General features: G+C 39.9%; 1 long non-coding RNA gene across 2 annotated transcripts; it reads left to right on the forward strand.

Annotated features, from left to right (window-relative positions):
• The first annotated feature begins 12,524 nt into the window (after positions 1-12,524).
• LOC122058581 lies at positions 12,525-15,791 on the forward strand. 2 transcript variants are annotated; one of them, XR_006133847.1, is made up of 3 exons: positions 12,525-12,834; positions 13,301-13,508; positions 15,612-15,791. It is a non-coding gene; the product is annotated as an uncharacterized LOC122058581 (long non-coding RNA). The 2 variants fall into 2 exon arrangements; XR_006133846.1 differs by lacking the exon at positions 13,301-13,508.
• Positions 15,792-15,999: the final 208 nt, after the last annotated feature.

Consider the following 15,999-nt stretch of genomic DNA (forward strand, 5'->3'; position numbering starts at 1 on the left):
AGTGGAGTCATTCAAGAGGAACTTACCACCTGTATTCTCTAGGGTGGGGAGTGACCCTCTGGAACCGGACCAATGGATCCAAGAATTAGAGAAAATATTTGAGGTGCTTGAGTGCACGGACGTGCAGAAACTCATTTGTGTTGGGTTGCAACTTAAAAAGGAGGCAAATTCTTGGTGGCAAGCCTCCAAGCCCATATTGTTGGCTGCCCATCCAGAACCCACTTGGGAGCAGTTCAAGGAGTTGTTCTTGGACAACCATTATCCGCGCAGCTTCAGAGACCACAAGGAGACTGAGTTCATGGCCTTAACTCAAGGAGGTAAGACTGTCTTTGAGTACCAACAACAATTCGAGAGTTTGTTCCATTTTGCCCCAAGGCACATGAGGACAGCTGAAGAGAAAGCAGCAAGGTTCCTAAAAGGCCTAAAAGCATCTATTGGGTCTGTACTTGAGGTCTTGGATTTGACTGAATATGGCCAGATTGTGCAGAAGGCCAAGACTATGGAGGACAAGCAAAAGGGAGAACAGTCCCTCACCCCTGGACTGTGGAAGAGAACAAACCCATTTTCGGATATGGGAAATTCCTCCAAGGCATACCGCGGATCGTACAGTTCTGGGCCTTTGTATAGAAAGCCCTATAGGCCATCTGGCTACCCTCCTAGACCAGTTGGTGGTTCGGGTTCCACCTCTTTTCGCCCGAACACTAGTGTGGCACCTACAGCTCCAAGGCCACCTCGACCTCCATCTACAACGGGTCAAGTGCAGAGGGGCCCGACCCCAGTTCTGACGTCTCAGATTCGTTGCTTCAACTGCCATTCGTATGGGCATTATGTGAAAGATTGTCGGGCCAGACCAGCCTTGCCCTCCAGTCAGCCCTCTGCGTACCGACCTCCCTTAACTCAGGGAAATCAACCGCAGGGAAGAATGCATGCTCTGTCAGCTGAGGAAGCTGAGGCCAGTACAGAAGTAGTGGCAGGTACATTTTAAATTAAGAAATTCATTATGATAAATATTGATGACCTGCTGAAATTATATGCATTGTTACACTAGGTATCCTACCCATATCAGGCATACCAGCCTATGTTTTATTCGATTCAGGAGCTACTCATTCATCTAAGAGATTCGCAGAGAAACTTGGGATGTCACCTAGGGTCCTAGATCACGGAATGATTGTTAGTATGCCTACGGGTAAAGTTACTCAGTTGAAGGAGGTATATGGGCCATGCCCAGTGGAAATTAGTGGGAAGCACTTTGATGCACAACTCATTAAGTTTAATATGCAGAATTTTGATGTTATATTGGGCATGGATTGGTTGTCGACTCATCGAGCTAGTGTGATGTGTGCGGAAAAGCTGATTAGTGTGACAGATGACGAAGGGAAAGAATTGGTATACCGAGCAGATACAATGAAACGAGTGAAGAAGGTCCTTGTCTCTTCTCTTCAAGCGGTAAAGTTGCTAGAAAGTGGATGTCAGGGTTACTTAGCATCGGTACTTGATGTTGATGCAAGGATTACACCTCTAGAAGAGGTAAAGGTGGTTAAAGAGTTTCCCGACGTTTTCCCAGATGATCTGATGCATTTACCACCTAATAGAGAGTTGGAGTTTGCCATAGATTTGACTCCTGGAGTAGCTCCAGTATCTAAGGCTCCATACAGGATGGCACCAGCTGAATTGAAGGAGTTGCAAATGCAGTTGCAGGAATTATTAGAAAAGGGGTTTATTCACCCAAGTGTTTCACCTTGGGGTGCCCCGGTGTTGTTTGTCAAGAAGAAGGATGGCAGTTTGCATATGTGCATAGATTACCGGGAGTTGAATAAGCTAACCATTAAGAACCGGTATCCATTGCCACGCATTGATGATTTATTTGACCAGTTGCAGGGAGCCAGAGTATTTTCAAAGATAGACCTTCGGTCCGGCTATTATCAGCTCAAGATAAAGAGCAGTGATATACCCAAAACAACATTTAGGACTCGATACAGTCACTATGAGTTCCTAGTGTTATCTTTCGGGTTAACCAATGCACCGGCAGCATTCATGGATCTAATGAATCGAGTATTTCAGGATGTGCTCGATAAATGGGTAATTGTATTTATTGACGACATCTTGATCTACTCGAAGACCGAAGAGGAGCACACTCAACACTTGAGAATGGTGTTACAGAGGTTGAGAGATCAACAGTTGTTTGCCAAGTACAGCAAGTGTGAATTCTGGCTTGAACAAGTTGGATTCCTGGGGCACGTAGTGTCTAAAACCGGAATCGAAGTAGATCCTGATAAGGTGAAAGCAGTAGTGGAATGGGAAAGCCCCAAGAATGTCACCGAAATCAGAAGCTTCTTGGGTTTGGCTGGATACTACCGGCGTTTCATTGAGAATTTTGCCCGAATCTCAGCACCAATGACCAAGTTGACTAAAAAGGGTGTGAAATTCGATTGGGTAGAGGAATGTGAGAAGAGCTTCCATGAATTAAAAGAAAGGTCGGTGACGGCCCCTGTGTTGACTATTCCTGAAGGCACAGGTGGAATGATGGTCTATACCGATGCTTCCAAAGTTGGTTTGGGTTGTGTTCTCATGCAACGCGGTAAGGTAATAGCATATGCATCCCGACAACTAAAGGAGTATGAGAAGAATTACCCCACTCATGACTTGGAACTAGCTGCAGTCATTTTTGCCCTTAAGATCTGGCGACATTATTTGTATGGGGAGAAGTGTGAGATATTCAACGATCACAAAAGCCTGAAGTACTTCTTCACCCAGAAGGATCTGAACATGAGACAGAGGAGATGTCTTGAACTCATGAAGGATTATGACTGCGACATTCAGTATCATCCTGGCAAGGCTAATGTAGTGGCAGATGCATTAAGTCGGAAGACACAGACTGTGTCGCTCTCATACTTAGCAGTCAGCCCACCACTCGTGCAAAAGGCGATGCTAATGGATGAAACCCTCTTATATGAAGGGGCAACCTTAGAGCTTGAATCTCAACCAGAAAACCTTAAATGGTTGACTGTATCCTTGACGGCTCTACAGGTGCATCCGGTAATTAGGCAAGAGGTAATGATGAAGCAACCTTTGGATCCTGAATTGCAGCGGATCAGAGTTAAGGTTCAAGATCAAACAATGAACGACCCAGATTTTGCTTTAGCCAGTGATGGGGCATTGATGTTTCGAGACAGATTGTGTGTACCCGATGATTTAGATATACAAGACAAGATAGTGCGAGAAGCACATAGCTCCGAGTACTCACTTCACCCAGGAAGTACCAAGATGTACAAAGACCTCAAACAAAGTTACTGGTGGCCAAACATAAAAGTCGCCATAGCTTTGTATGTGGCGACTTGTCTTACCTGCCAGAAAGTAAAAGCTGAGAGGCATCGACCTTATGGTACTCTTCAACCACTCCCAGTACCAGAATGGAAGTGGGAAAGGATTACAATGGACTTCGTCACCGGACTACCAAGTACGCCTAAGGGAATGGACGCGATATGGGTGATTGTTGATCGGCTTACCAAGACTGCTCATTTTATTTCCATCAAGACCAAGTTCTCCATGGCCAAACTAGCACAACTTTACATGGACAACATAGTGCGCTTACATGGACTGCCAATGAGCATTGTTTCAGATAGGGACCCAAGGTTCACTTCCAGATTTTGGAAAAGCTTACAGCGTGCCTTGGGATCACAGCTGAATTTGAGTACGACTTTTCACCCACAGACAGATGGTCAATTGGAGCGAACCATACAGATATTAGAGGACATGCTCAGGGCATGTACAATGGAGATGAGGGCAGTTGGAAAGAATATATACCTCTTATGGAGTTTGCATATAACAACAGTTACCAAGCTACAATTGGGATGGCTCCGTATGAGGCGTTATATGGCAGAAAGTGCAGAACTCCTTTGTATTGGGATGAGGTAGGTGAACGTCGAATGTTAGGACCTGAGATGATACAAATGCCTTGTGACAAAGTCGACGTTATTAGAGAACGGATTAAAGCAGCTCAGTCCCGTCAAAAGAGCTATGCAGACACCCACAGAAAAGACATTGAATTTCAGCCAGGAGAAAAGGTATTTCTCAAGATCTCTCCTACTAAAGGGTTGCAAAGGTTTCACAGAAAGGGGAAGTTGAGCCCAAGATACATTGGACCATTTGAGATCTTATCCCGGGTTGGCTCAGTAGCCTACATGCTTGCTTTGCCACCTTCACTTGGGGATGTTCATTATGTATTCCATGTATCCATGCTGAAGCGATATGTTCATGACCCCTCTCATGTATTACCCGTGGAGCCAGAATACCTTGAAGCTGACATGACCTATACAGAACAGCTGGCTGAAATTTTGGACCGGAAGGTGAAAACCCTTCGCAACCGCTCCATTTCCTATGTAAAGGTGCGATGGGCTGATCATTCACTTGAAGAAGCATCTTGGGAGGTAGAGGATGAAATGCAAGCCAAGTACCCTCATCTTTTTGATCAACCAGGTACGCAATTTCGAGGACGAAATTTTTCAGGGGGGGGTAATGTAATACCCTACTTCTTAAGCCCGGTCTGATTTCGCGGTTGAACCGGTTTAACCGTGCAGGAACCGAACCAGAGGGAGTTAGAGCGGGTTCCTTATGGGCTATGATGGCAAGGGTGACCTTAAACACCGGCTGGCCCGACAAGTCCGAGCCAGTGCCAGAAGAGACGGGAGTGCCCAAGCCGTATACGTGCACCTACCATAAGGCCATGTATGGATAAAGCAGGTATTGTAGCCGTATATTAAGGTATATACGTATGCTACATCGTATGCCAGGGGTGGGGTTCGCGCCGAGGCCCGAACTCTGTCAAAATCCCAAGTTTTGGCCTCAGGTGGGCGGACAGGTGGGTGCACCCACCCACCTGAGTGACCCATCCATGTGCACTGTTCACTTATTTAGGAATTATATATATAGCTTTATGATTTTCTTTTCTTTTCATTTATGACACCCGTACGTTGGTGAGGATAGTAAAGAGGAGAGAGAAAAGAAAGGGAAGAAGAAGGGAAGAGAAGGAAGAGGAAGAAGAGAAGGATTTCAGCGGCGCCGAAGCTTGATCTTCCCATTCCGGTGCCGGAAGAGTGATCTTCAACTCTAGATCTACATTTGGAGGTAAGCAAAGTCGGGTTCCTTAAACATTCACCATACCCAAGCTTAAACCCTTGATTTGAGTAGGGTTTCTTGAGATCTTGTAAATCCCCTTTGAAATGATGAATCTAAGGTTTAATGGATGATTTAGGTGTTGATCTTGAAGGATTTGAAGAGGTATTGACAAGGTGGAAGAAGCATTGTGAGTTTGAAGTGATTTGGAGGGTTTGAAGTTGTTCTTGAGCAAAGAAGGTAAGATGGTTTCCCATCCCTTGAATCTAACCTAGATCTAGGTTAGAACCATCCTATAAGACCTTGAAGGTGTGAAGAATGGGTTCGGAAAAGCCCCATTTGAATCCCCAAAGAATGGAGAAAGTTGGAAAGAAACAGTGTCTTTCCCGCCAAGACCGGTGGGTGGAACCGGTAGGCCCCTACCCGCCTGTGGGCACCCACCTGAGAGGGCAGGGGCCTTCGGGCACAACCGGCGGGCCACCCTACCCGCCGGTCCTAGCAGGGGCCCCTGGCCCAACCGACGGGCCAGACCGATGGGCCCTACCGGTGGGCCCCTACCCGTCGGTCCAAACCGGTGGGTAGGACCGGTGGGCCAGACAGCCCACCTGTCTGACCCACCCGTGTGGCCCCGAAGGTGATCCTTATGTCCGATTGAACCCAAATCGGACGTGTGACCTTCTTTTAACGTTCTAAACATGATTTTGTCATCGAATCTCGTTAATTTTGATTCCAAATGGTGAAGTACTAACCCCGCTCAATTATGTTAGGTTCACCAAATCCTACCCGATTCGCACCGGATCTCTCCCGTACCGAACGGGAATCCTTGTATACTACAGGTAAGTGGGGAGAGGACGTTTGACCTTGTTTCAAGGCATTGTTTGGCATTCATTTAATTATATCTAGTCTAGTCATGCCATCATGAATATACTATGTAGATTAGTCATTCCTCACATTGTTATGCATGTGTGCTATGTTTACTTTCTAAATGCCAATTGAATGAGATGTTTATATGTTGAATGTGGACATCATTGTGCATGATGCATTGATAGACTAGATGTCATAGTCGGCTTGGAAATGAGTGCATTGGTGGCCCGTGGAATGGGATGCGATGGCACTATGCAATCGTACTATTGTCATATAGGAGCATGCGGTATTAGGATTTTCACCATCCCGTGCTACGACCTTTCCCAACAGGGGTTAAGGTGTTGGGTTATCATTTGGGGGGAAACAGTGGTCGCGGTTGTCGGGTCACTGTGGCGGTTAGACATAACGCCCAACGGGTCATGTAGGACAGTCGGTAACCCCGATGATACATTCAAGAGGGCCAATCGTACTCCTTTTAAATTGCTGGAGTTAGCACCTTTATTTTCAGTCATTTATATTTCCGTTGAGAGCCAGTGGACGGCATTGTCTTTACTTTTCCGAGTACTCACGGTGGGCCTTCTCCGACAGCCCTATGGGCGTATCGCGGGATGGAGTTCACGGCTCGTACCCGGAGTATACACGCCCTGTGGCTGTAGTAGCACTAAAACCAAGGACTTAGTAATTGTTGCTTAGGTGGATGTGAATTAAAATGTATTGCATAGCATGTAGTGCATATGATGTGTTTTGATGTGTGGACTACTGTGTGGTCCATCTTACCACTTACTGAGCTAGTGAGCTCATCCCACGTGTACACCCCTTTTTAGATGATTATGCAGGTCATACATCTGAGGAGCATGGGGTGGGTCCCACAGTCGAGTTTCCTGAAGAGGACTGGTGGACCCCTGAGGAGTTAGAGCACGGCGCTGACTGCTCGTGCGAGAGTTGTGCTGCTGGACAGCAGTTCTAAGGCCGAGCTGAGCTCCACCTTTGAGGCCGTGCTGAGCTCCACTTCTGAGGCCGAGCTGAGCTCTACCATGTGATGTCGAGCTGGGCTCAACCCTTGATGCCGAGGTGAGCTCTAGCCTTGATGCCGAGCCGAGCTGTGTACTTTGATTATTTTGATGATTTCCTTTACATACTTGATATATGAATTATACTTTTATTGTGTAAATATCATGCCTTCGGGCCCACAATTATATAGTTATTGTATCACAATTCGGGTATCAAGTATTAGGGGATTATTCACAGGTAAAACTTAGTCTTCCGCTGATCTGATGAGCGTATATTAGTTGTGTGTATGCTGTGGTGGAATACAGTGTCTGATGATCCTGGCAGGTTTGGGTTAACCGGTGTTAACCCAGTCACTGGCCCGATTCTGTGAGAACGGGGTGTGACAATATATGTTGACCTTAAATATAATTGTATCACACATTCAATTTAAATTTCAAACTTTAAGATCTTATGATGATCGTTATGTAACGGTCAAGATAGAATGGGAATATTCGTAGGTATACATTCTTGATTGACTACGCTGATCTATATATGATCATTTAACGGTTAAATAGGATGAAAATATCCACAGGTATGCATCTTATTTGACCATTTTGATGACTTAAATATTTTTTACCCTAATGATGTCTTCCATCTAATGTAAAGTGAACCATTAGCATGTTACCATCTCGATCCCACAGGATAGATTGTAATGATGCAATAGGTTGCTTTTCTAGAATTTTAATATTCTAGTACTGAAACTCAAAGCATGATGATTGATAAACATGTATTATTTATTCTTATTCATAGGTTCAACACCTATCCCTATTACGAATAATGTGCCACTTATGAATGGATCAAACTTTAATAACTGGCATGAAGAATTTATTTATTACCTTGTTATCATGGATCATGATTATGCCTTGCGTATTGAGAAACCTGCTGCTCTCACTGATGAGAGCACTGATGATGAGGTTACATTACATGATTGGTGCGAGCATTCCAATCGTCTTTGCCTTTTATGTATCATGAAGACGATTAGTAAGACTATCAAAAGCTCCACACCAACTTCTGAAAATGCAAAGGAATACCTAACCAATGTAAAGAACCGTTTTACTACTGTTGATAAATCTTTGGCTGGAACTTTGATGACCAAACTAGTAACAATGGAGTATATTAGTACTAATGGGATATGGGACCATATCTCTGAAATGGCAAGTATCTGTGCATAACTAAAACCCTTCAAATTGATAATGAATGAAGGTTGCCTTGTCCAAATCATTTTGACTTCACTTTCTTCTCGTTTTGGAGTATTCAAGATCCACTACAATACAAATAAAGATAAGTGGACTTTGAATGAACTTCAGAGTATGTGCGTCTAAGAGGAAAGGTGATTGAATGACGAGGGAGGCTAGGTGGTTAATTTTGTATCCAACCAGAATAAGAGGAAGAGAAGAAATTTTAAAAAGAACAATGCATCAAAGAAAGCCTCCAATCCAAAGTCTGATGACAAGGAAAAGAAAACTAACAAGTTGAAGTGTTTCTTCTATAAGAAAGTAGGACACTTTCAGAAAGACTGTCAGAAACGCAAGACATGGTTTGAAAAGAAGGGTACTGATTCTATCTTAGTATGTTTTCAAACCAATCTTGTTGATGTTCCTTGTAATACTTGGTGGATTGATTCAGGAGCAACTGTTCATATTTTTAATTCTATACAAGACTTTCTTACAACCTGGAAACCAAATCAAAGTGAGAGCGTCATCTACATGGGAAACCAGCAAGAGTCTGAAGTTCGATCCATCGGCACTTATAGACTCATTTTGGACACCGGATTCCAGTTGGACCTTATGGATACTCTTTATATTCTTTCTATTTCTAAAAATTTAGTTTCATTATCGAGACTTGATTGTGAAGGTTTTAAGTTTACTTTTGGTAATAAGGTTGTAAACGTTTTTAAAGACACCAATCTAGTTTGTACTAGATATTTATGCAATAGTCTTTATAAACTTGATTTGGATTCTAATTTTTCTAAATTCATTCTTGCATTGCATGTGAATGTTGGATCAAAGCGTAAATTCAACAATGATGATTCCTCATCCCTATGGCATAGATGTTTAGGTTATATTTCTAGACCTAGAATGGAGAGGTTAGTGAAGCATCAACTATTGTTAAATCTAGACTTCACTGATTTCACCACTTGTATAGATTGCATCAAATGTAAGCATTCTAAGACAAATAAAGTTGCTGCCAACATGACCAATTCACTTTTGAAATTGATACACATTGACATTTGTGGCCATTTTGATCCTTGTATAACTGGTGAAAAATATTTCATCACCTTCATTAATGATTACTCACGATACTGTTATGTCTACTTATTAAAAGAAAAATCTAATGCTTTGAATGCTTTTGAAGTGTTCTATGCTGAAGTCGAAAACAAGTTAAACAGAAATATTAAAATTTTGAGATCTAATAAAGGGGGTGAATAGTATGGTAGACATACTGATGTAGGGCAAAGTGAAGGACCATTTGCCCGATTCCTTAAGTTGAAGGGTATAACCCCCGAATACACAACTCCTGGTACACTTGAATAAAATAGGGTTGCAGAAAGATGCAATCGTACCATCACAGAAATGGTACGTAGCATAATGAGCAACTTCTCATTGCCTGAATTCTTGTGGAGCGAAGCATTAAAGATAGTTGTGTATATCTTGAATCGGGTTCCTAGCAAATCAGTTCCTAAAACTCCTTATGAGTTATGGAATGGAAGGAAACCTAGTTTAGGGCATTTACATGTATAGGGTTGTCCTACTGAAGCTAGATTGTACAATCCACATAAAAGAAAACTTAATCCTAAAATCATAAGTTGTTACTTTATTGGTTATTGTCAGTGGTCAAAGGATTACAGGTTTTATGCATCCACACACAGTACTAGAATTGTGAAAACTCGAACTGCTAGATTCTTAGAGGATGGTAACATTAGTGGGAGTGAGAAACCACGTAATGTGGTATTTGAAGAACATCAAATTTTTTTACCGACTTATGTACATCGTAATAATATTGTTGTTCCACGGGTGACTGTTCATGATGATCTTGTGGAACAACAAACTATAGAAAATGTACATATTCATCATGATGATGTTGTCCCACAGGTAACTATTAAAAATGATCGTATGGAATAACAAACTATTGAAGATGTATCACTCTACGATGTAGTTACCACTGATAATACTATGAATGTTTCTCAACCAAAAATTCAAGGAAGACCTCAGAGGGTTAGGAGGTTTGCTATTCCTGATGACTATATAGTATATCTCCAAGAATCAGAATTCAATATTGGAATCAAGAATGACCCATTAACCTTTTCATAGGTCATAAACGATAATGATTCTCTTAAATGGGTAGATGCTATTAAAGATGAGATGAAGTCCATAAGTGACAATGATATCTGGGATTTCATTCAATTACCAACGGGCTTTAAGGCGATTGGTTGTAAATGGGTATTTAAACCAAACGCGACTTGAAGGGTAATATTGAGAGACATAAAGCTAGACTAGTTGCAAAGGGATTCACTCAGAAAGAATACATTAATTACCATGAAACCTTCTCTCCTGTCTCTAAGAAGGATTCTTTGAGAATCATATTGGCATTAGTAGTTCATTATGATCTAGAGCTTCACCAAATGGATATGAAAATTGCATTCTTGAATGGGGATTTAGATAAAGAAGTCTACATGAACCAACTTGAGAGATTTAGTGATAAAGAAAAAGAAAATCTAGTGTGCAAACTTAAGAAATCCATATAGGGACTTAAACAAGCCTCAATGCAATGGTATATTAAATTTAACCACACCATTGCTTCCTTCGGATTTGTTGAGAACAACTTTGATAGATGTATATATTTGAAACTAAGTGGGAGTAAATTTATATTTCTGGTCTTATATGTGGATGATATTTTACTTGCTAGTAATAATTTTGGTTTGTTGAGTGATACAAAGACCTTTCTTTCTAAGAACTTTGAAATGAGAGATATGTGTTTAGCTTCTTTCATTATCGGCACTTGAGATATTTCTTGATAGATCTTGTCGGATACTTGGGCTATCACAGAAAACCTATATTAATAAAGTTTTGGAAAGATACGGCATAATGAATTACAAATCAAGTGTTTCCCTTATTATCAAAGGAGATAAGTTCAGTATAAATCAGTGCCTAAAGAATGATATGAAAAGAGCACAAATAAATGATATTCCATATTCTTCTGCAGTAGGGAGTCTTATGTATGCAATGACTTGTACTCGTCTAGATATCATTTTTGTTGTTGGTATGTTGACAGATATGTGAGTAATCCTGACATGGATCATTGGGTTGGAGCAAAGAAGGTGATGAGGTATTTAAAAGGGACTAAGGAGTACATGCTTACTTACAGAGCATCTGATCAGTTAGAAGTGATCGGATATTCAAACTCTGATTATGCAGGATGCTTCGACAGTAGAAAATCTACATCAGGATACATCTTTCTACTTGCTGGTGAGACGATTTCTTGGAAGTTCAAGAAACAGACTTGTGTCTCTGCTTCTATTATGGAAGCAGAGTTTGTGGCATGCTTTGAGGCGACATCTATGGCAATTTGGTTACATAACTTTATCTCAGGACTTCAGGTTGTCGATACTATTTCGAAACCGCTGAGAATGTATTGTGACAATATTATTGTCGTATATTACTCCAAGAATGATAAGCATTCAAGTAGAGCAAAGCATATTGGAGTAAAATATAATTTTGTGAAGGAATCAGTTCAGAAACAAGAAGTGCCTATTACACACATCAAGACAAGTCTGATGATTGCTGATCCTATAACCAAGGCATTAACGCATAAACACTTTACAGATCTTGTAATAGACATGAGTTTATGTAAAGTTTGATGTAATGGTCATATTATGTTAGACATTTTTACTTATTTATTTAAATGATCATGATATTTGTTGTTTCTGAATATTTCTCACTTTATTATTGTGTGCACACATTTTATTTAATATATGTGAGATATTATGTTGGACCATTTAGTTATAGATTTTTCTAGTCTATTCCCTACTTTTGCACTTGTTTGGATGAGGTTATTAATGTGGTGACTATAGAGGAGAGTATGTCGTTATATGATGTATAATCGCCATGATCCACATTAGTAGTTTTGTTTAAATATGGTATTATGATTGTGATGACATAAAGTTGATGAGTTTACTTTCAAATACTATAGTATGATGTTATAATCCAAATTATGTTTGAGATTATTATTATGTGGTCATATGGTTCAAGTGGGAGATTGTAAAAATATTCTCTATTATTGTCCCATATATCAATTAAGTATTGATCGATACTAAAATCATAGAATTTGATTCCAAATAGGAAACCAATTTCTCGTTTAATTAGGGAAAAGAGTCATATTCTATTTGGCATACCTTAATGGGAGGGTAAAAAAACTTTAAATAGAACTCTAGATCTTCCTCCTAGCCTAACGTCAATCTCATTATTAACCCCATCACTAAAAAAACATTAAGAAAAACCAATGGGAGAAACTTAGAAAAATGTACGAAAAGAATATAATGGTGGCACGCTACTCTCTTCTTAGAATTTTACGCGAAGTCACTTCTAATTCTCTCGTAGAGGTGAGAAGTGTTGTTGGGCTTCCGTGTAATTGTCTCGCGTTGTAGAGCTTTTCTCTGCTCTCTCTCTCAAAGAGAACAGAGGAGAGAGAGAGAGAGAGAGGGGACGGTAATGTAGAAAGCTCGACAGTGGAAAAAGCTTAAAAGCTGGGAGATTTTGGATTTCCAGGAAAGCCAAGGAGGAGATCTCCACCATTGCTGAAGAGATCTCTGTGAGTAATGAGTCCCATCTCTCTTCTTTTCTTCTTCTGTCTTTCTGTAATTTGTTTGCGTTCCCAGCTATTATCCTCCTTTCTCTGAATTTGTCCCTGTTTCCTGCGATACTTTTGGCCTTAGTTTCATGCAATGCTGTTCGTTGGTACAGTACTAATACCCATTTAAAATTCTATCCCCATCTAACTTTGTTTGAATTATTTTATTTTCTTCATCTTTTTTCCATGTAATTCTTTCTTTATTGACACAACTGTTTTAATAATTTTCATTTAGTTGCTACTTGTTTCAAGCTTTTTGACATGTCTATTGCAAGATTCTTAGAAACTAAATAAAACTTAATAATCAATTGGAATCTGTCTGGAGATCAATGTGTCTCCTCCATTGGAAACCTTTTAGTACCTTATTGCTACCGTATATCTTTTCATTACTGGTGTTGGTGGCTAACAAATTGGAGTTCCTTTTAAGAGGATTATTATGGAATAATAGGGTGGATGACTTGAAAATATGAGCTGGTGGCTGGTGGTGAATTGGGGAGATTTGCAAACTTAAGGAGAAAGGTGGTCTTGGTTCACCCTTTTCTAGAGAGTTGAAAAGTGTTCTTTTATCAGATGATTATGGCAATCCAGGAAGGAGAAGAAGACTCGTGTACTGTAAATAAGTCATTGCAACCAAGGTAAAACAAATCAGTATTTGGAAGCCATATGTCCTTTTATATGCTACGGCATTAGTATCTCTAAGGCTGTTGTTGGCATAAACTTTTTTTTTTTTTCGTTTAAAATTGTTGTTGATATGAGATTTGTCTCACAATCTTGACAAAAATTCTTTACATCATAGCTTTGGTCTGTAGGCATCTAGGGTCATTCCTGGAAGGCTTATTGGATCCTGATTCTTAAAGAGGGGGTCAAGGTGTAGGTTTCAAGAATCTAAGGTTAGGGGGGATTTTGTGAAAATTCTAGGAAGTTCTAGTAATGTGTTAAACCAAGATTCATGATTAAGAGAAAACAAATTAAAATTGGATTCAGATGGTGATTGTGCTTTTAGATCACAATTCAAACTGCAGATTTTCCCCATTTCATTTCCAATACGGAGGATCGTTCTCCTAGCAAAACGAAAGGAGGATCATCCAGCTTTGGAAAAGATTTAAAGACCTGTTTTAATTCTGAAGGATGAAATAATTATCACTATGTGGAGAAAACCATAATATCAACACCAAAGGCCAAGATCTTGATTTTATTAATCCACGCTATACATATGGACTAAAACTTTAACGTCAAACTACCAAAATGCAGGAAAAATGCTTGTAGGCGTACTAGTTAGCAACTAAGCATCCAACACTTGAAAATTTTATGAGCTTCAATTTTTACAGCTTGGAATCCCATCAGTTAGGGGTGTCAATCGGTCGGCTCGGTCTGGTTTCAGTCCGGGTTGAATCGGTTTCGGTGTGGGAATGGCGAAACTGAAACTAAACCAATAAGGAAATTTTGGTTTCGGTTTCTTGTATCGGTTGTAATCGGGTTGGTTTCGATTTTTGGTCCGATTTGCCATACAAACTTATACAAAACTATGCAATTTTATTTTATTTTTTTTAATGAATTTTGGGCTGTTTTTGGTTTCTTACCAGTTTGGTTTCAGTTTCGGTCAGCGTTTTGCACCAATCCGGTTTGGTTTTGGCTTCATTCGATTTTGGGTTTGGTTTTGGGGTTGCAATATCCCAAACCGAAACCGATTCAATAAGGCTTTGGTTTGGTTTGGTTGGGGCTATTTTCGGTTCAGGCCTGTCAGTTTTTTTTTTCTGGTTTGGTTTAGGTTTTGACACCCCTACCATCAGGTCTTAATTGATATAATGGCTCAACAATGTTCTTACATATATTGTTTCATAATGTCCCTAGGTTGCCAAAAGTTTTACATTTTTACTCTCATGTTTTTCTAAAATGTATTCCATCTACAAGAATGACTGGCATGTTGTTCAACATTTAAATATTAACTCTGTTTGTTGTGTATGGATATGACATATATAAAGGTTCTTAGATATGATTTTGATGTTTTTTTGCAGAAGTAACACATTTGTATTGAAACTATTACTTAAATAAAGGTGAAAGAAAAATCCTACTAAGAGGAATAGGAACTATGTAACTGTTCTAATAAAAATGTGCACCAATATCTTAGTTATATTTCCACATGTAACCAAAGATGCATTATCTGCACAGGTAGCAATTTATGTGTTAATTTTTTTACTGTTAGATCAGTAATTTAAAAATTTGATCCTTCCATTGGCAAATTTAGAATTTCCTTCCATCTCATTTAATGAACTTGCAGAAGTGGGAAGAACTATGAAGTTAAGAATAGTAAAGTCTTCATAAAGATACTTTTTGGATAATGCATAGCAGTATGATCATTGGATCCTGATATTGTACCCTGATACACTTGACATCTTTCTTTAAGTACCTGACACAAAAGTTAAGTTGAAAGTAGAAGTATCTTACATAATTAGGTAGCCAGCCATGTTGAAGTATCCTCAGAGTATTGAAATTTCCACCTCTTTTGGAATGGTTTGCTGATCAAGCATGGAGTAAGCTGAGAAGATGCATCAACGAAACATTTTGGGTCATCCGATGCACATTCTTAATTTTTTCATGATGAAACCAAACACATGATTGTATGCGATGAAATTTTAGTACTAATCTGATGTTATCTTAGATACATTTGTTTCTGCTGTTTTTTCCCTTTCCTTGGTATTAACTTTTTTCAAATATTGAAATGATACCCATTATTGCAGTCTTTATCTGATACTGTTGAAGAGAAGATGGTGGATTTTGCATTGGTTTACAGACCAAGGAGTTGCAGTAGAGTTTGTGTTAGGCGTTGTCATTCATAGGTTTTTCTTGAGAAAGTGTTGAAATAGTTTGTTGCTTAGACTAGAGCTCCTTTTAATGGTAATGGTTGTATTCTCCAAGGATCTTTTCTTTTGTGTTGATTTTGAGTGACGATAATTGATGGGAATAGTATTAGAAGGCTCACTTCTAAAGGCTACTGTATCCAATAATGGTTAAAATAAATGAATTCAGATTAGAAAAACTTGGACTTTGAACTGAAGTCTTGACGAGAGATAGGAAGAATGGTGATGGTCTATTTGGAGGGAGGGGAACCTACATGTATGTTAAGGG

The sequence above is a fragment of the Macadamia integrifolia genome, chromosome 2 (genome assembly GCF_013358625.1).
Source record: "Macadamia integrifolia cultivar HAES 741 chromosome 2, SCU_Mint_v3, whole genome shotgun sequence".
Lineage (NCBI taxonomy): Eukaryota > Viridiplantae > Streptophyta > Magnoliopsida > Proteales > Proteaceae > Macadamia > Macadamia integrifolia.